This window comes from Xiphias gladius, chromosome 5, assembly GCF_016859285.1.
Source record: "Xiphias gladius isolate SHS-SW01 ecotype Sanya breed wild chromosome 5, ASM1685928v1, whole genome shotgun sequence".
Lineage (NCBI taxonomy): Eukaryota > Metazoa > Chordata > Actinopteri > Istiophoriformes > Xiphiidae > Xiphias > Xiphias gladius.
In genome coordinates, this window is record NC_053404.1 from 22402403 (window position 1) to 22423639 (window position 21237).

At 48.2% G+C, this 21237-nt stretch overlaps 2 protein-coding genes across 22 annotated transcripts in view; both read right to left on the reverse strand.

Annotated features, from left to right (window-relative positions):
- LOC120789870 (NACHT, LRR and PYD domains-containing protein 12-like) overlaps positions 1–21237 on the reverse strand; it is a 1168582-nt gene that overhangs the window by 507751 nt on the left and 639594 nt on the right. The window lies entirely within an intron of this gene.
- dipk1c (divergent protein kinase domain 1C) overlaps positions 1–21237 on the reverse strand; it is a 37294-nt gene that overhangs the window by 14175 nt on the left and 1882 nt on the right. The gene's annotated exons all lie outside the window — the stretch shown is intronic.

The following is a 21237-nucleotide window of genomic DNA, read 5'->3' on the forward strand; positions in this document are numbered from 1 at the left end:
GCGTCCTGCCTCTCAAAACACAAACAGACAAACACACACACACACACACACACACACACACACACACACACACACACACACACACACACACACACACACACACTCATATTTAAAGACACCCTGTCATTCCTGTCATTTGCGTAGAGACTCAAAGGGTCACAGATGGGACGGAGACTTTCTCATGGTTCGGTCTGATGGTTGTGGCTCCTACATGTGAAACAGCGGCTTTGGATCCCTGCTGCTCCTGTTGCTAGAGCCTGAAGTATTTTCATCTGGAAGCGCCCCGCTCCGTTGGGAACATGCGACGCCCAGTCCTTGTTTAGGAGCAGGACGAGCAGGGGAATCAGACTCGGACATGTGCAGACTCCGGACTTCATTTCAGCAGCCCTCACATATCCACTCTAATGCCCTGGATTTCCTCCGCCTTGCATAACATCACACTCTCCAGCTGCTTCCTCCCTCCTCCACCCGTACGCTGTTTAGAGAGGATCAGCTTCAGCTTATTGCTGTGTGTGTGTGTGTGTGTGTGTGTGTGTGTGTGTGTGTGTGTGTGTGTGTGTGTGTGCGCGTAAGCTTTTCATTTCTTTTTCGCACTCAAGCTCCCAGCAGTTGTTGTGTTCTTTAATATCTGTTTTTACAGGTAATCTGTGGTTTACACAGATTTCTTTACGATGGGGTGGAAGAGTCTGAACAGGATTCAGATTAATCTGTTTTCTCTTTCAGTCCAGGGCCATGAAAGAAACTGCAAAGATTCCCAAACATTTTTTTCTGGAACTTTTGATAGCAAAGTTTTTTCCCGTACACGGGACATAGAAATAAATGAAGGACACAATTGAAAGCTGACAGATGTTTTCATTCTAAACCTGATCAACGAAGCAGGACGAAAACTCTAAAGTCGGATTCACTGGGAAGTTCAATATTATCAGTCAGAGGTTTGAATTCATGACTTTCGCTTGATCACGTGTGTTCACTCAGCGTTCAGCTTTTCCTGTGGCTATAGGTCGCTACTGTTGTTCTCTTTTGAACCCTGTTTCTGGCCCATGTTAGTTTCCATTCAGTCAAACTCTCCCTTTTAAAGCTGCTGAACCAGCCGTGACCAGCTCCTGTCCTCCGTGTAGCCGTGGACGTTCAGACAACCGTCGCTGGGTCACTGTGACACTGAGGGAAACTTAAAAACGTGAGGATTCTGAATGAGGTTCTGCAGCCTCTTTCTCCTCTGGTTTCCAAGTGGATTTCTGGAGCTTTATTCTGGAGGGACGTCAGAGATCGTGATGCCCCCGGGAAGTGGACGTCCCGCTGAATTATTGCTTGATGTCCGTGTGTTCAGATCTGGCTCAGTTAGGACTCTGAGAAGGAGGATGACGTTTGACTCATTTCACAGCATCTCCGCCTCCCCTCCCCGATGTCCCCCGGGGGGACGCTTCTGTCTTTGTCCTGGTGAGTGTCCATGTCTACTAGAGACCAGATCCTGTCATTTCACCGGGGTTAAAATGTCGTCCAGACCGATGAGGAGCAGTGTGAAGATTTCGATTCCCCACCGCTGCCTGTGATGACAACCCCAATGGGGCTTCGTGTCCTCAAATACCCCTGGATCTCCTGGTTTCCGGTCCGGGCCTTTGCCGGCCTGCTGTGACGTAGTCGTCTAGAAATGTGGATTTCCGAGAGTCCAGCTCCCGATTCGAGACGCGGCAGGTGTGTGTCTTCACGGGGACAGATGTTCCCATTCCCCCGGCGGCCGTTCGGGAGGCTTCCAGCTGTGACGGTAAACGCGGCCTGTCTCTCAGTGCGGGTGTGATGGACGGAGTCCAAATGAGCAGCGTGGATTCGGTTAAGAATGCGTCAGTCGCCGCCGCCTCCCGAGTCTCGTCCCCGTGGATGTCGACGGCGAGTTTCAGAGCAGCCGATTCGTGCCAGCAAACGGCAGAAGGAGCCAGAGTGTTTATCTGGCCCAGTCCCCTCGAGCTAACGGCAGAAACAAACGGGCTCCAGACTGAAACATGAAGATCTGTTAATGAACCTGGGTCTGTCTGCCAACGCGACCGCAGAGGGAAGGAACATGGTTTTTCATTTTGGTGACTTTTTACTTTTCCTCCGCTGCAGCTAGCGTTAATTTATTCATTCAGAAGTCACATTCAACATGTTGTCGACAAAATGTTTCTCGTTCGTTTGCCTTTTTTTTGGTTTTCTTTCTTTCTTCCTACTTTTCTCTCTTCCTGATTTCCTACCCTCTTTCTTCCCTTTCCCACTCTCTCTTCATCAACATGTTATTTTCTTCTTGCTTTCCTTTTTTCTTTTCTGTCTCCTTTCATCCATCCGTTAATTTCTTCCCACCTTTACCCCTGTTTCTCTTTTCTTCTTCACTTCTTTTCTTCTTCTTTCTTTCTCTCTTCTCTCTTTACACGTTTTCTTTTCTTTCTTTCTTTTCCATTTCTTTCATTTTCCATTTCTTCCTAAAGTACTTTTCTTCTTTCTTTTCTTTTTCCTTTATTCTCCCTTCTGTCCTTCCCACCCCGTTGCCCTCCTCCCTTTCTGTCATTTCTTCCTATTCCCCTTCTTTGTTTCTTTCTTTTGTCTTTCCTTCTGTTCTTCCTACTTTGCTTACTTTTGTTTCATCCTTCTTTCTTCCTCTTCCCGATCCGATCTGAACTGAGGAGCTTGAGGCGCTTTCCATTCATTTTTACTTGTAATCCTTTTCCGTCCTTTGGTGACTCGTGAAAACGGGAATGTTTTACTTTAACGCGTTTCCTTTTTGCTCCGCTGTATTGATTCTTTGAGCTTTTCCTCTGAAATCAGCGCGCAGTCGGAGAAAGCTGAGACCTTTCGGACGCTCTCATTCGCAGTGAAAGGCGGCCTTTGTTGTCCCGCTCTCACCATTACATTCCATAATGGTAAAGCCCGAACACACGAGGAACATTTAAACGCCTTAATGACATTCCTGTGTGCACTGAGCCCAAAGGCCTCGGCCCCGGCTGAGTGAGCTCGGGGCAAAGGGAGCAGCAGCGGAGTGAGAAACAAGGGTCGAGCGTTTTTTTGTTTTTTTTTCTGAGGTTTTTGTCTGAACTCGCCGCAGTTGTCAACTCGTTTTTTTTTCTTAGGAGCCTGAGGCATGTCACTGGGGGTGTAATGACGCGTCGCATTGCATGTGAAAAAGCGCTCTCTTGAAATTAAAAGCAGCGCAGCTCTGAACGAGCCAGAAAACAAGGCGGAGGGTTGAAATGATAAATGTGAGATTTTTTTTCCCTCCGACGTGACTGGAGACGTTTTGAAAATTCACCCCTCAAATGTCGCCGCAGTGAACAGACTGAGAAAAGCCAGTATGTCGTGAACTCTACTGCTATTTTTGTCCACTGAAGCACTGGGGAGATGCCCGGTCTGTGGCTGCTGACGTATTGACTCTAACGTCTGTGCTACAGAGATGCTAATGATGTATGGAACACACACATCTACACACAGGCATGTCAACATGAATCATCCCCATCACCCCCCTTTTTTAAACACCCAGTGAAATTACGATTTCCAGTTTCTCTTTGGTCCTTTGTGGCAATTGTTCTGCTGTCTTGGCACATCTCAAACATGTGTGGACATACACTTTATCAGCAGCACAAGAATGCGGTGTCAAAACTGTCCCATCAAAAGAATTAATCACGGGTATAACCGGGTATAACGCATGTCTAAAAGAGGACCAGGACTGTGTTGTGCATTCCGTTGAGCCGTGCGCCCGAGCAGTTTCCAAACCCTGTGGAATCTGTCATTTTAATCAAGGTAACGATCCGTTTCATTTGGTCGCCCGTCGATGGCGTCACATCCCCTTCACGCATGGGGTTTTCGGCCAGAAGCTGTCAGAAAGGTGGCTTTTCTCCCACTTTTAAGCCACATTTTTATGATGCAATTTTTTAGATTTTGGTTGTTTTAACTATATATTTTAAGCGGATGAAGGATTTTAGACATCGGACGTCTGGATCTGAAGTTTTTAGAGAAACTAGCTGAGCAACCGGTTGCGGCGGCTCGGCTCGCAGCTCCTACGCAGAACAGCGTCGTAGAAACACAGATTTTTTTTTTTACGTGAATCTGTCTTATTCTGTGTTTTTGACGGATTTGTTCACCGGGTCCGTTTGTTTCGGAGAGGAGGAGGCCTCCGCGGATAATTCGGCTCCCGGTAAAAACCTCCTGAGCGACCGACGCTGGAGGAATCCCAACCGGGAGAAGCTGAGTGCAATGACGGCAACGGTGCTGAAGACAACAACTCCCATGACCCCATGCTACTTTACGACATCTCCGAACTCCGTCTTTTGTTACTGTTTTGACCGAGAGACGCTCAGCGGCAGAAAATTCTACAGTCATTCCTCCCTCACCTTCTACCTCCTGATCTACACAACAACACAGGTGAGACAGGTGTAGGTGGAGCCTATGGCAGCACTCTACAACTCACACTTACATCCACTCCGTGAGTCGACTTCCTTCCTCATAAGTATTTTAAACTCGCCAGCAGGCTTCTTCTTCTTCTTCCCCGTTTTGTTGCACATCTTGGCGCATTAGCGCCACCTGTTGATCGGTGGAATAGCGTGACACCGCTTGGCAGGACCGTGCATCGCGTGTGTGCGCTTGCATCCCCCTGCACCGGCATGGGATAAACACAACGGGGACCCAGCCGGGGCCAAAATCTCCACAGGGAACCTTTGATTAAGCCGCGCTCAGCTTTGAGTGATCAAATCCAATCTAATAATATTCCGCTTCCCTCAGAGACACACGTGTCATGGGAGCTAGATAAGCTCTAACTGCTGCCGCAGTGTCCCCGAGCGAGACGCCGGGACCCAGCCGTCTCTGCTCTGCTCTGCAGCCGACCTCCGACCTCTGCTCCGTGACACAGAGGAAGCCGGGCGAGAGAGACGAAGCTTCCCGTGTGAATCAGTGAAGAATCGCATGAAGTAAAAAGCATCACTGTCAGGCCCCAGCTCTTTAGCAGGCGACAGTGAGTGATTTATCACCGGTGGCAGGAGGTCGGAGGTCGAACGCTGCAGCGTACAGTATCCCCACGAGCCTGCAGCGTAAATCAACACCTCATGAGTGCCCTTGTTGTGCTGAGCTCCAAGAACAATAGCGAGAGTTTTACAGCCTGTGGGATGTATGAGGTGTGGGCTGAATGGCTTGTATTCTCCGCTGCATGTGCATGATGTGTATCTGCACACACACACACACACACACACACACACAGCGTGGGTGGACCGGTTGACCTCGGGTTTAGTTCACTGGAAGTGTAGGCTGATCTCACAGCTGGTGAGTCCACAGCCGTGGGCCACAACACAGTCTGCACTGCTGTTTCCCCGCTAATGAACACCCACCACACACACACACACACACACACACACACACAGCCTTTTCCTTTTCCTATAAACACACACATAAACATCGCACCGAGCGGTTTGGCAGCGCTGAGCCTCCGTAATGAGCCAAAGAGCAGGTGACTGCTTTTTACAGACGCCGACTTAATGAAACGCTAAACGCTGCGGCCGGTTAGCGGGCGACCGCACTCATCTGTCAGCTGATAAACAGCAGCTCTCACACAGGTTTCAGTCTGTTTAACTGTGTTGGAGCGCGAAGGTGGAGGAGAGCGGGGGAAAGACGGCTGCCGAGGAGCTTTGGAGACTGTTCTGGAGGTGGTGGTCCCATTTGCCTGTAATCGATCGGGCCCCACCGTGTTAGAGTAGGGCCGAGGTGCGGTCGTGAATTCTTGTGATCGCTAACTCGGACTCCGTTGTTCCGCCTGCCACTCTGCTCTACTTTTGCAAAGCTGAGGGGGAATTCGTCAGATTGCTTCTCATATCCGACGACCGGCAATCCTCGGTTTTTACCGTCACACCGAACACAGAAGATCGACAGATCCTCACAACCGTGAAGCTGGAACCGGAGATTTACTGTTTTAGCTTTTTATTTTCCTTTAGAACAATAATAATTGAGTAAAACACAATAGCACCTGAGTAATGGTAAAGTGTTTATAATCCGTAAAATGTTCACCGGCCATCCAACTGCTCTGGGAATACAGCATCTGCTCACAGCAGCTACAGCGTGATTAATGGTTTGTTTTGGTTACAGAGTGCTCTGTGCTCCTACTGGCCAACATCATGAACATTTCATAGAACTTGTCAAACTCTGACAAAAGCCCCGAGGCGTCCCCAGAACGCTGCGTCCGTTGTTTCCCACTTTGATACGCTGCTTGGGATAAAGCCTGTTGCTCATCCTGCATTTCGAGATGGAAGCAACTTGAGATCACACACGCCATTGGACGGGCGATTGGACGGGCAGTTGGTTAAATGAAGGCCACAGAGATGCAAGCTGACGATGAGGCGCCAACTCCGTTAGGTTTGGATTGAATTACCTTGAACGGTGGACGAACTTTGATTTGCATTTTGATTTGCACAACATTCACGGGAAGAGAGATGTCAGTAGTTTCTCCAGTCGTATAAAGCAAACACGTGTCGCCTTGGACAAGCGTGACACGTGTTATTGCTCCAGTTTTGTGTTGTGGTTTTCTGAAAGCAAAGTTCGCAGCCGCCTCTGCTGCAGAGTCCAAAACGTTTTGTCGCTGTGCCGCAGCATGCAGACCTGCTCCAGATGTTCAGCGCCCTGATGGCGCCGCTCCTGCTGCCCGGTTTGATCGATGAACCCGGTCGTCCGTCAGAGCCACACGCAGGGCACGGCCACCGTCACGCCGACGGGCGAGAAAGTCAGCATCTGAGCGTCACCGCGCTTGTTTGTGAACTCACATTTCTGTGCTCAAACCCCATGTTGGGAATCGCTCTGGAGCTGAATGTCCTCGTGCCTCTCATGAACCTGAAGGCGTAAACTTACTCTCCTCACAGGCCTGGATGCGAAGGACTCGAGCAGCGGAACAACAAATAACATAATTTTTCCAAAGCACTTATCAGCTGCCGTCTTTCCCCGCAGGCGTCGCATTATATTTGAACTCGGAGTAGATGCGTAATAATAGTGATTAAAGAAACATGTCTGGAGGCTGTGTCTCTGCAGTAAAAGCAGACATCAGAGACAGCGGCAGAAACAAAATGCTGGCATATTAATATACACGGCGTTGGTGCACGCAGCATTACGGGCCCAGTGCTGTTGGCCCAAATGTGGATTCAGAGACTCTATTGCTGCTATCAAAATGCCAGTAAGGCATTAAGGATATTGAAACACCAAAGTACAAAAGCCCATAAATCAGACTGTGTTCAAACTCCCCTCTAACCGTCTCTCGGTGATTAGGAGCGTTAAGGTTGTTTTGTCTGCTTCGCCTTTTAGCTACAAACTGCAGATAATTTACATGACTCCTACATCAATCTTCCCCAACACGCCATCCGTTTTTAGGGTTGCTTTTCTTTCTCCCCGTCGGCAGTCGGCTTCAAATCAACACGCAGGAACTTGAAACAATCCGTAGCAACAATCCATTTCGTCCCCTCTGTTTTTGTCGGATTGGTGTAGCGTGGGCGCGTCGCTGCCAGTGACTAAGTCTCCCTGACGTTGAACTTGGGCAGGTGTGTTTTTTTTCTCCTGTATCTTCGTTCATAACCAGGAAGATGTTTTGCATGTACTCCCGCCTGCAGCGTTCCCACCAACCAGCATCTGCCGCCCTTTTTTTTATGGGACGGCGCGTTCGAGGACGCTCCAACCTCGTCGATGCGTAAACAGCTGCTGGACGAAACCCTCAAATCAGATTCACATGTTCCGCTCGTCAGGGCATCGGTGTCGGCTTGTGGCTGGTTCGTCCACACTGTAGCAGGCTGCCGCGCCGCTTTTCTGCAGCGGGCTTCCGGTTTTTCTGTCCTCGAATGCACCGATGACGGGAATTTTGAAAATTCTAAAACTAAAGTTTTACAAAAATAAGGTTTGTTTCTAGAAGATTTTCAGTCCCTGTGAGAACTGAGAGCAACGGCTGCCTAGAAGGAAGGAAATCAATCTAAAATGACTGAAAATAGACATTAAAAAACCACTGGTTTAGTCCTTTTAAAAACAAGAATGCTCTTATCATTTCTCGACAGTTTTAAATAACTCGCACACTGACGCACCTGACAGCGGAGCAGCTCTCCCGCTGCCTCATTCACGCAGCTGCGCTTTGTTGCTTTAGCGTCCTATAGCGAGCTGAATATTTCACGAGCCGCACAACAGTTCGACACAGTGACGAAATCGGCGAGATGAAGCTGCTCCGGGCCGCGGGCTGCAAACCCCTGTCAAAACTCACAGAGGCCCCTCAGACCGAGCTTAAAGAGAGCGTGATGAGGCGACGGGATGCATGCCAACACGGTCACACACTGACAGAGACCACACACACACACACACACACACACACACACACACGTGGCTAGAAACAAAAGGCTGATACTGAGGAGAGCACGATGTCTCTCAGTTTCCACTGAAAACAGAGGTAAGGCCATTACTACCCTCAGCTGATTTGATCTACGAGGCTCAGGCAAACAGACACACACACACACACACACACACACACTTTCTAGCAACACTAGCCGTGTGACTCAATCCAACACTGGGCGTCAAACCTCGAAACTTTTCGCTGCCAAAATGACCAAAATGTGTTTTGGTTTCACATCAAATATCTGATTCTTAATCCTGTTGATTTATTCTTCAGAGGCAGGAATTTTAAAAACTCTCAGCCGATCAACCGGCTGCCTGAGATCAAGCTTCTGCTCCGGCCGTCGCCAAAACATCCTTTATTCAGAAAACCTCGGCAGTGAAAACCTGTCGGGGTGGAAATTTTCCGACGTGATCTGAGTGGGACATGAGGCTCAGAGGCTGTTTTGGAGGTCGACGGTGGCTTCAGAGAGAATAGCAGAGACGCAGCCTTGTTGACGCTGTTCACACAGCTTTGTTGTGACCCTGCAGGGCTCCTCGTTGGTATGCAGCTCTCACCTCAAACACTGCTGCTCTCTCTTTTGAGTGTCTCGGTTTTCTTCTTATCTGTCCTCTCTCCTCTCACTCTGTCCCTCTCCGACCTTCCCTCCCCCCCCCCTTCGTTCTTCTCTGTGTGCAGCAGACGTGGCTGAATACAGATCAAGAAACCGTGGCGGTGTTTGGGCGGTTGCTCCCGATAACAGTTTTTTTCTTCGGCCGAACGGAGCAGAGGAGGAAACTGAGGAAAGTCCAGGCGCTCAAGTGCTGTTACGAAGTCCTACTTTGACTTCGACGTTCACTTTACTGGAGCAGTTTCACTTTGGCAGACCTTTCGCTTCACTCTTCTCCAATAATTCATGTTTTATTCCCCCTACATTTATCTGACAGCTCCAGTTTCTCCAGATACTTTGCAGGAAAAAAGCTCTTTGCATGCAAAGCAAACAACGAGCTGTTATAAAACCTGCCACATGCTTCGCGTCTCTTCTTCGCGCCAGTAGTTCAGTTCCCTCCGCCCTGACCAAAGATTTAAAAAAAAAAAGCAACTGGTTTGATGAACAGAAGTCAAACAGGCTGAAGAGTCGCTTATTGATCGGACGGTTTTGGTGCCTGCGTCGTCAGCGCTACGTGGCCCCGCAGAGGAAAAACGAATTCTGGTGACTGATGTGATTATTCCTCTCCTCTGGGGGAACAAATCGCCCATGAGGAAATGCCTGATTATGAGCATTAATAGTCCAGACTGTAGCTCAGCCGCGTCTCTCATAACAATGATGGACAAGTAGAGGCACGATGAAATGGGGTGGGGGGTGTCTTCTGCTCTAATATTACAGGAGGGGGGGGTTATCTGCAGTTTATCTTTTGAATTCATGCTAAATTCATGTATCAGTGCCGTGGATGCTCTGCTTTGCTCTAACACCTCAAAACGAACGGCACCAGAGTCTGACTGGAACTGGAGCCTCCTCTGCGGGCGGCCTCGGGTCCGGTTGTTTGACCGACACCTTTCGCACCAGAGGCGTAAAGATAGGTTCAGATATGAGTGCTCAGAGATCAGAATCTCAAAAAAAGGAATAATGTGACTCTATTTAGACTCTGTTGTGCGCGTTACAAATAATGTGAACCGGGAGGCTGGATTTGTTTCAGTCATGAAACATCCACATGTGAATCCATCAGGTGTTGCTAAGACATCGACATAAATTCGGCGGCGCGTCGACGCGTCTTCTGACATGTGGCCGTGTTTTCGGCTCCGTCTGAACGCAGTGGCTAAGTTTAAGAAGCATTTTAACTTCAGCGGACCGGTGCGCATTTCTGTCTGGCCCTAGGTGGTTGCTTGGTAACAGCAGCGCCTTGACAAGCAGCAGGAGTCAGGAGACGACGGACTGCTCATTTTTCGGCTTTCGGCTTTTGTCGGAGGAAATTCAAGCGAGTGAGCAGGCGGAAAGGTCAGCGTTTGAGTCGAGGACAGGCGTTAGAAGTTACAGCAGCTGACTGACACAGTGAGGGTGCAGAGAAGAGAAGCTGCAACCGTTCAGGTACAGAACGGTCCCTCTAAGCTTTTAGATCACAGTAAGGTACCGTAAGGACAACCTGTGTATGTTTCAGAGCCGTCTTCCCTCGTCTCTGTCCACGTCTGACTGATTTAAGCTGAAGTCATTCCAGCTTTTCACTGCGCCGTTGTTCCTTTGATTTCTGTTGCCAACCCCCTGCTTTTCCAGCTTCTGTGGAGGTTTCGCAGACGGCGTCTGCCTCAGTCTCGGGCCAAATGACGGCTTGTCAAGATGAGTGACGGCCGCGGGGGCGGGAAACCTGAAGACTAGTCACCGACACTTCCATGAAGCTGTCTTTCTGGCTACTACAGACTTTGTCTACAGCCACTTTTCAAAAGACAGGGTGAGAAACAATGAAACTTATGAGCATGAATGTAATTATATTTGACGAAGTGGCGACACAGACCTTAAACCGAGTCTGAAATTTGAACTAAGGTCCGTGGGAGTCACTGCAGGTTTCTATCCTGTCAATCACCAGTTCATCGGCGGAAATCTCACGGTGTCTCGCTCGTTCGATAACGACAAGGACCGCCGGACAAGCTCTGGAACAGACATGACACGTTCTTTAAGGACTCGCCCGATGTCGGGATTATAAAAAAACATAGTTTCGACTTTATGTAAATGTCGTGCGACGCGTAAGAGCAGCAGCTCAACCGTGAGCACCTGTCACACCGAGCTGACCCCGACAGACCAGGCCCAACAGACGCTGACTGTGCGGAGAGGCCTCCTGTCTTTTGTTAAAGTTGGACTTGGAACACACTGCAGGGACTCGAGCCAGCAGCCGTCGTCAGTTTCAGCGGCTGCAGCAGAGATTTGTTTGGCTCCGGCGTTGTCGGCCAGCGGGTGTTTGCTCGTGGGAGAAGAGGGAGGAAGTCAAAAATAAAGGGAAGCAGCACTGAGGGTGTGAAGTCACCGAATAACCTGGCTGAGCTGCCAATTTAACTTTGCTGTCGATGAAGGGCAGATGTGCGGGAAGAACCGCAGACGATGGCGGTCACAGATGACTGACTTCCACCTGACTGTGCCTCTTGGCGTTTCAAGGCCAGCGCTGCCTCTGAGAACTGTTCAAAGGACCTAAACCTCCAGTCTGCTGCCGTCCTCACCCGAGGCTCAAGACCCTGACTGAGAGGAGAGCCGATCGGCTTCCTCCAGGGCCGAGCTGCAGCGATGTCCGCTGAAGGTTGAACGCCGCCACTTTCTCCTCCTCGCCGAGCTCAGACCGCCGGCGACAGAACACGGAGCCTTTACACCAGCCGCCGCTTTAATCATCACGCGTCACGGAAGAGCGACGGAGCCTCAGAAATACGGGCTGAAGTGCAGATATTACATGAGAGGACAGTGATCAATGCTGCGCTAATTTAACTCAAGACCACACGAACTGAATCATCTGAGGTTAAGAGTGTGTGTGTGTGTGTGAGGTTTTTACTGCGTTCTTTACCCTGATCTGTTCCCTGTCTCCTGTAATGTCCGGTAAAGTGTGTGTCGTACACAAAGCTCATCATGGCCCACTTACGGGCCTTCCCCGCTGCAGGGACTCAACATCCTGTAATTTAAGGAGTAGCCATTGTCGCGGGTTCCGCTTTTGTTTCCAACGTGCTCTCCGAGTTTTCGGGGACGAGCTCCTGAAGCTGAATTTCGCCGAACCCGGGTTTCAGGTTCTGTCCAGGGGCAGGAAGGCAGCAGCCGGTGTGTAACGTAGCAAACGAAGCAATAACGGATAAGAACTGCACGGAGCGCGTGTGTCAGCGTACAGATAATTTCCGACCTGTCTTTTGCTGATAGTTTAATTACATTTCCCAGAAACCATCAGGGTAGAACTTTGTTGTTTTTAAAATGTCGTAACATTTCCTGTATTGAGCTGTTTTTCGACCAAACGCTTCCCCGTTATATTTTCTCTTGAAGACAAAGAAAAGCTCAGAAAGGAAGAAAAGAAAAAAACGTTCTTGTTGTTTTTTAGGGGGTATTTTTTGACAGTAAGGATGCAGCTGGTTCTGGGTAGCAGGTCTCCGGTTGGAGGCTGGTCTGGAGTCGGTCTCGGGGCTCCTCCGTTCATGTAACGATGCCGATGATTAAGTCACCACATGTTGACTGTGACAAGAAAATCTACATTAGTGCCGCTTCTTCCGTCCAACGGCACTGCACTGAAAATGAGGACGTGGGTCCCGGTGTCGTCAGAAAACTCGGCAGAAGCTACGATCCACTGACAGACGGATTCGCCGAGTTCGATCGGATACGCCGAGCTAGTGAGGAACCCAAACGCTGAGATTTACCGAGCGTCACCGGAGGAGTGTCCGTGTAAAAAACGGCCGGGGAAACAGCCGGTGTAATCCATCACTGTTAACGGCCAGTCGGCGTTTCCTCTGTGTCACCGTTACATTAGCGTAATGAGGCGATGATGTGCAGGAACAGGGAAGTAATGAACACTGACACTAATGTGGCCCTTTAAACTGTGCTGACGCTGCGTTTCTTGTGTCCGTGCCCTGCAGCTTTGACGATCTCTACTCACGTACGTGGCGATGCCCCGAGCGCAGTAGCTCTTTGGCTGGAAAATAACATTTGCTCACAGTCATTCATATAACCTGTGTGTGTCTGGGTGTGTGTGTCTGTGTGACCCCGGCGTTGGCTGACATTGCCGGACCTACGCCTCTGACGCCACAGTGCGGTGCATTATGGGTACTGAAATTCCACGACTGACCTGTCCGACAGCCGGTTGCCCGGATCGACGCTCGGAGGAAATCTTGATTGTTTGCCCAGAAGCTGTGTTCAGGGTTGCGCGTGCGTGTGCGAGGCCACGCCGGCGATGATGAAGACAGGATTTAGCGCAGTGGATACGAAAGCAGGCAGATGAGCGGTTTGCTGAATTACAAATGGGCTTTGGAGTGTTTTATTGATTTATGAAGAGAAACATTTAAGGATTTGGCTGCGGCGAAGCGAGAAGAGACCTGCCAACATCTCTTTCCCATCTAAGTTTGTTTTTAATGCATTAGACTTCTGCTCTGTTCTTCTTTTTTTCATTTTGGCAAGCTACCTTCCGTCTCCATATTAATAATGACTTTCCATTTTAATCTGCTCTTTGTTCGCTTGTCCAGACCTCTCTGTTATTGACGGACTGCACTCTTGTTTTGCATCTTTTAGCTCCCTGACCATGTTCAGCTCCTGCTGATTATTTTCCAAACCATCTCATTAATTTTTGATTGATCACCTTTCTTCCAGGCAGCTGCCGGGTGCAGTTCATTTTGATTAAAAAAACAAAACAACTTGCAGAGACATGAAATTGTGGATAACCATCTGACAATCCCGGGCACTCTCTTATTATTTGCCGAGGTAAAAGCAAGGACTGAATAAAATGCAAATGTTTGCAAATTGATTAACCCCTTAACACCAGTCCACTTACTGTCTGACAGTATTAAACACACTATATGGTGCAAATGTAAATATTCTAGATGTCCTGTGATTCATTTTGGACACATTTTCCTCCAAATTAAATCTGACATACTTGCTGGTTTCGGCCTCTCCAGATTCTTGAACAATGTTTTGCTGCACAGGATGAGTTTATATTGACTGATCTGATGGCAAGTAGGGCAAGAATAAAAACAGATATGACGTTAGATTGGATTATTCATCGCAAACAAGTTAAATAGTTGATGTGCCTTCTGGCCTGTTGAAAAAATGTGTGGTCTATATTACATTTATGCAGAGTGAACGACCTAATTTTCTCTGGAACGGGATTAAAAATAGTAAAACCGAAAATCCCCAGAGGATGAATACCAATGATTCTCGTGACCTCCTGACGTTTCCTGACAAAACGTCCACTCAGAAATATCGAATGCTAATATTTAGACTTCCTGATCATGTTCCTGCTCCACTGGCCTCCCTCCGCTGTCGCCCTGGGGACATGTTATCTGATGGGATCATATCATGACTAAAGCCCAGGCGGCCAAGAAAAGTTTCGTAGATATTCGTGGTATCCAGAGGAGGAACCTTCCTCTGGTGGTGGTGGTCTTTCCGCTACTTTTGCCCTGACTCCGTATTTTTACTGACACACTAGAAAAATCCGAACCCGAGGGTCAGGTTGTCGTGAGATTCTCCGGTCCCCAAAGGATGAACCCGTCAGAGGGGTTAGGAGCGTGACTGATGGGTGGAGAAGTATTTTCATAAGTTTAGTTTGTTAGTTCCTGTTTCTTCTAAACGATAATACGTTTGATGATGATGATAATAGTGGTTGTTGGTGTTATTATTACATGTATTTTGTTGCTTTTGTCGTTGGGTCACCACCTCTGCTGACATGTTGAGGTGCTGACTGATATGTTATTTTATTTCCTTTATTAAATTGAATGTTCTATAGACCTGGTCAGGAGAGCTTTTTCTTGTATGTAAACTGCAGGTCCAAGTGGATTCACGGGGAACGACATTTTAAGCTACATACTTCTTCCATCCCTCTGTTGACTTGACGATAATGAATCTGTCCTGCTGCCGAGCTCATTCGTCAACCACAACGTTCGTGTCTGTCTGCAGAAAAGCTTTCATTTCTCTCTGTGGTCTGTGGCGAGTTCTGACCTGGCGACAGAACAAAGCTTTTCATTCTCCTGCGGTCCCGAACGCCCGGCTCTGACTGAAATCAAACAAGCGACCTGCAGCCGAGAACACAGACCCGGGATTTTCCTGAGATGCATCCTCCCGTCGGCTTTGTGTTACTTATCTCACGCTCTGGGAGGTTTTACCGACGGCTGCTGACTTCAGCGTCTGCACAGGCCCAACTGCCGAGCCGCAGTTAGAAGATCTGTCGGGATCAGACTCACTGACTGAGACTCTACTCCATCCATCAGCCACCACCAGGAAGTGTTCACATCCGAGCAGCTGGAAAAAGGTTTCAATAATGAATTCACCAGTGGCTCTTTATAATCGCTGGTGAAATTTTAGTCGACTCTGTCAGATGATCTGAAAAATTAACGAAAATGTATATTATTGAAGGGTTTTCTGGTCTTTTTGTGATGCTACTTATCGTATAGGTGGCACGTAAATTAACTGTCAATTTAAAAGTCGAAAGTACTTTTACTTTAAACACTTTAGCATATTTTACTGCTTCTACTCATTGACCTTTACTTCCGTTAAAAAAATTTTTATTTGCAGAACTTTGATGGAGTTCTTTTTTTTCCCAGTGTCGTAGTGAAACGTCCTAAAGCGCTGAGAGTATAAAAACAGGTTGTCAACAGGTCTGGAGGGTCTGAGGGGCATCAGACTCCGTCAGAACATAGAAGACTGTGTGAACGTTGACTAAAACGCCCAACGCGTCATCTGGCAAGGGCTTGTTTTACCCCTGGGCAGCGTCACGCCTTGTCAACCTCCGGCGTCTGTTTGTGTCATTCCTCAGAGACAGAAGTGAAGTCCTCCTGCCGGAGGGGACGGGGAGGCCGTCACGCTGTCGGCCTCATCGCTGTCAAACAGTCAAACGTCAGAGTGTTTGTTTTCAGTGTCAGGACGCTGACAAACCCTCAGGAAAGGTGATGAAGTGTGTGCTGATTGCAGAACTTTTAGTGTGTAGTTTGCTTTAGAAGGAGCAGTACAGGGGATCAGTTTAAAGAACCCTGCAGGTGTTTTCAGTCGCTGTGGCGGGTTTGACCTTTGCTCAGGTTGAAGTTGGGTGGAGTTATGATTCCAACCTTAACTAGAAGGACCTCTGCCAAGGCAAAGGTCAGACAACATAAGCCAGACTTCAGAGAAAAAAAAATCCAAATTCATGGTAAATCATCCAAAAACTGCCCCAAAATGTACCGGATTCTTCCCTGGCCCAGGCCCCATCCCTCAAACGAGTCCTGCTGACAATCAAGCAAACCAACAGAACCTCCTGAAAATGTTTGCCAGAGAACTCTGTTCAACAGACGGTAAATGGTGAAGCTTAATTTTTTTTTTTTTAAACTACAAATGGCCGTTTATAGTCAAAGTCATAGGTGACAAGTTGCACATGTTGAAATTTGGAGGTGGATAAAGGTCACAGATTAGTCCATGCACCTTTAACGTGACCACGTCATCTCTGTACGGGAAAGGGATTTCCGACTCCAACTGGAAAAACAAGAGCAGAGTCACTGAGAGGAAGGACTGTGCCGCAGTTGTCCTACATGTGGAGTTGGGGTCCGTAATACTGCAGCGACAAATTTTGCAGGAGGTCATAAATGCATAAACGCACCGAGCTGACAAACAGACGGCTTGGGAGGAAATGCAGAGGCACACAGACACAGACTCGGGAGAGAAACCTACTGCTCTCTGTCTGTTAAGGAACAAACCAGGCAGCATTAAAAACAGAGTTAGGCCATAAAAAATGTAGCGTCAGGCCATAAATAGGCAGAGGAGTGCCAGAGATATGCAGGGTAAGGGTTAGACCGTGAAACAGATCAGCTCTTGGACCATAAATAGTCACAGGATCATCAAAACATACAGATTTGTGCCTGAATAGAAACCATGTGCGCAAAGCCGCACACAGAGTCTGCAGCTTCTACAGAGAGAATGTAAAGACCAGAGTTAGAGACAACACAGGAAATGCTCTAGATTGGTCTGATGTAGGAATAAGTCAATGAATTACAAAAACTTCCACGATGTACGAGCGCGGTTTAAGCCCCGAACGTCAGGGACAGCAGCACAGACCGTACATCACGTTGGTGGGGGGTCGTTCGGCCATGGCAGGATTTATAACTGCGAAATGTAGGACGGAAATCGATCCATCTAAAAGCAACGACACAGGTGGGTAGATTCACTGTTGAAGCTTTGGTGAGCTTTGATGCACGATTCCCCTTCTCTGCCACCTCCAAACCATCCTGCCTCGGCCAATAAGATCAGGCCCTCCTCCAAAAACAATACAAAATACCTTATGCTTTCTGATGTCTTATTTATCAATATCTCTCTCTCAGAAACCTGGCATGAATAAGACATGTGCAGGATACAGTTAGACTTGATAGGGAATTTTACATTTTATACTGTAACTCATGTACTGTTTGATGTTGTAATTTTGACACCGGGGCAAAGAAGGGAAGCAACGGAGGGAAGACGGCTCCTCTTTGATGTGTGTTTCCTGATAAAGAAAAAACCTTTCAGTTGCTCGTGCTACGGCAGGATGGATGGATGGACGGACGGAGTGGGGGAAGGAGGAAGGAGAGGAGTGTTTGTGATGAGACCGCTGAACCGCAGAGTTTGATTTAGGCATTAAGACGGATGTACGACTTCTCCGTCAACGTGGATGGGATTCGCTAAGACCTCAAGACGAATGAGCACCGAACACAGTTTCCCAAGAGGGTATTTTTATCCTCGTCCCATGACATCGCTCTTACACGCAGTGGATATAGAAACATCCATGCTGAGGGTCTCTCCGACGTTTGGTCATGACTGCTGTCAGACCCAAGTTGTAATCAGAATTTTCCTTTATGGCCGTTTCATGATCATTTCATTAAAGCTCATGCCAGCCGGGTTTAGACTGGTTTAGACCCTCTGGTTTTCTTCAGCCTGATGCAGTCTAAAGAAAACCAGACTAGTGGATCTACACGGCGCCAAAATCGCTCCTCTCCCATCTTAAACTCATATTCAACCATCAAGCAGCAATGAGTGATGTATCCATCGGTTTAAGTGTTGTTGTGTCTGTATAGTCCAACGCACACCAGCAGCGTCCCGGCCTGTTGTAAAGACAGAAAACAGGAGTCCGGGTACAGAAGCTGCAATGGGCTGATAAAGCTGTCGCTGGATAGTTGACATGCATCAGCTGATGTTAGCAGATATCAAGATGCAAATATCAGCAACAGATGGTCATATGTAGCAGGTATAATGTTTACCAGGGCCAACATCTTAGTTTGGCCTGCTAAGATTTCCTAATTAGCAGTAAAGACAGCGTACAGCTGAGGCTGATGGGAACGTCTTTAGCTCTGCAGGCATCTAGTCATAAACATATTGGACACATTAAAATGTCGAACTGATGGCGGCGCCAGAGGAAAAGTCAAGGGATCACCCGGGTCACTCGGATTCATCATCTGGGGACCATGAATGTCTGTAGCAAATCAAATGGAAATAAATAATCCATAATCAATGAGCACGGCCCCACGGCCCCTACAACGCCTGAAGCCGCTGAGACCAGCCTGAACCACAACGGCGGAGAAATCCGAGCAGTATCCCGGTAACTCGCGGCACCAACAGCAGCGTTGCCCGTCAACTCGCTCAATCTTTAACCAGATTTGCAGAAAAGGCGAACTGCGCAGTGAGTGCTTCATGCAGCAGAACTGCATCTGTGCTGCATTACTGCTGTCTGAGGAGCCAAATTAGCTTCTGGAAACTCAAGACCTCTCGCTGCTCTCAGTCATTATGTTACTGGGACTGTTCTCCGAACCTCCAACAGCTGGGAAGAAGAGAACATTTCAAACAGCGGGATAGATGGAGCAGAAGTGCAGCGTCGGTTCAAACATGCGCCAGACCTTGTTGTTGACCTTGGATCTCTGTGTTTTATGTGGGATTTCATCAGTTTCCACTTCGGATCTGTCAGAGGTTTTAATATCACAGGGAGGGAGAGTAACATCGCAGCCTGTGTGATGGGAAACGGATTTCTGTCTGAATCTCGGTGTGCGTTTGATTAAGTGGTTAATCCAACGACGACGACGACGACAACAACAACATTGTGCATATGTTACCATTTGGCACCAGGACACAGAAATGAGCCCACAACGTTGTTTGTTACAGAGGAGGACAAAATGTTTCAGACCAAAGTAACGGAGCTGGATTTCTACTCCGTCATTAAAAGGTAACGCTGTCGAAACACATCCGGGCTACAGGCTCTCTGTGATTGGCCAGCTTGTGTTTTCTCCTACTTGTTCCTGATGCCAGAGGGGACTGCTGTCAGGGGAGAGCAAAGCGATCCCACTGCAGACCTGTTGCTCACCACAGTCACCGCTCCGAGTGAACAAGCTGGACATTAACACGGCGGCTGCATGGAGATGTAACTATAACGTTACCTCGATGTAACTCGGGTCCTACGAGAGCGTGTGTGCGGAGCTCATTGTCGCTCCGTATCACAAATTAATGAAAGAATGTGAAGACAGTTGCTGAGGCCTGGCGATGTACGACGCATCCGTCTGGAGGACTCCACATCCAGCTTTAACAAACTGATGTGGTCACACAGGATCGACCGTCTACTGACCTCCTGCGATTTATAATAATCACAGAGCTCATCGGTGTCATTGACGCAGTTTATGGCGAAATGAGCAAAGGAGGCGGAGGAGGACCAGAAAAAACAGAGTTAAACTTGACATGGAGAGGAGGGAAAGCGTAAGAGTGCTAGAAAGTAAAGGGGAATTCTTTGCAGAAAGCAACTGAGTGGATTTGAGGAGGAACAGGAGAAAGAGAGGAGAGCGTCTTGTTATCAGCGTTTACCCACAGTGCACCAGTAGATGCTGCAGTGGATAAGACAGCAGGTCATTAAGAGCTATTGACCTCTGGCCGTTTATCTCCACCGGCCCGCCTGTTTACTGTAACCGCCTGACTGATGTGAGCGGTGGCGGGGTTCAGGGAAACAGTCGACGAGAGCCGCAGTCTGAGCTCCAGACCACAGTCGTTCTGAAGGAAGTCTTTAAAGCTGAAGACAGGACGGACGAGGAGACGAAAACACAGACCGGTGCAGAGATTTTAGACGCTGTTGTCCTATCGACTGCAACTGCTTCGCATTCCCGCTCCACTTTTCCACATCATGCATCAGTTCTCTGACTAGCTTCCTTCCCTCCTCACAGCCCCAGGTTTTAGCTCATTTTTGTGGCCGTAAACCTTCAGGACGTCACGATGAAAAATCTTCTTTTTTTTCAAGTTGCCGAAGCATTCAAGGACACTCTGATATCAGATAACTGCACGGCACAGCGCACCGTTTTGTTTTCATTGGATAAACAATACCAGGGCCAGAATGCAAATAGTGCATCAATAATGTGCCCAGAATGTGATCCAGTGTGAGTTGGATCTGTTTTATTTTTGTAGCACTGATACTAAAGGTAGTGGTCCAACCACGTGTTACTGAAAAAAGAGGAGAGCGTTGATATATTAAGAATGTAGAGAATTCAATGCCAACGATTTTTTTCCCAGTATTAACAATATTGATACATGGCAACCAAGGTGTGATGGCTGCTGTTAGGAGAAGATCATTACAGCCATGTGGAAATAAACACTGATCGGTGCGCCTCAACATCATGCATGTACACACACACACACACACACACGCACGCACGCAGGCATACACACACGCGCGTCCTCCTTGCGTAGCAGTAGTGCCGTCATAAGTATAACCGTAGGTGGACTGTTAATTAACGAATTAGTAAAACACGTCTCATGAACCGGTTGTACGTCAAGTCAGATTTGCGTGGAATGAAATTTCAAGATGCAGCAGTGTGCGAGTAAAACAGCACGAAGCATGAAGCTTTGTCAGGTATTCATTCTGTGTGTGTTTGCCCCTCTGCGTGCCTCTGTACCGGTGTTAAAAATACCACACGCTGGCCGTGCAGACATTCTTGCCCCATTCCTGGAAAGGGGCTCCCACAGATGTGATCTTGTCCCACTGACCTGATGCTTCAAGTCTTTTCCTACGGAGAGGTTTTATAAACGGTGCTGTCGAGGTCCGACTCGGCTTTTTCTAAGGCTCGGCAGTTTGCCGCCGGACAATTATCTTATGTAAGCAGCGGAGGAACAATCGTGTGTAATTTTAATTCCCGTAAAGGCTGAAATCTGTCGACCTCCGGAGAGGCGCATCTCTCTGACTTCTGACCCCCGGAAGGTTTTGTCTCCTATTTATATT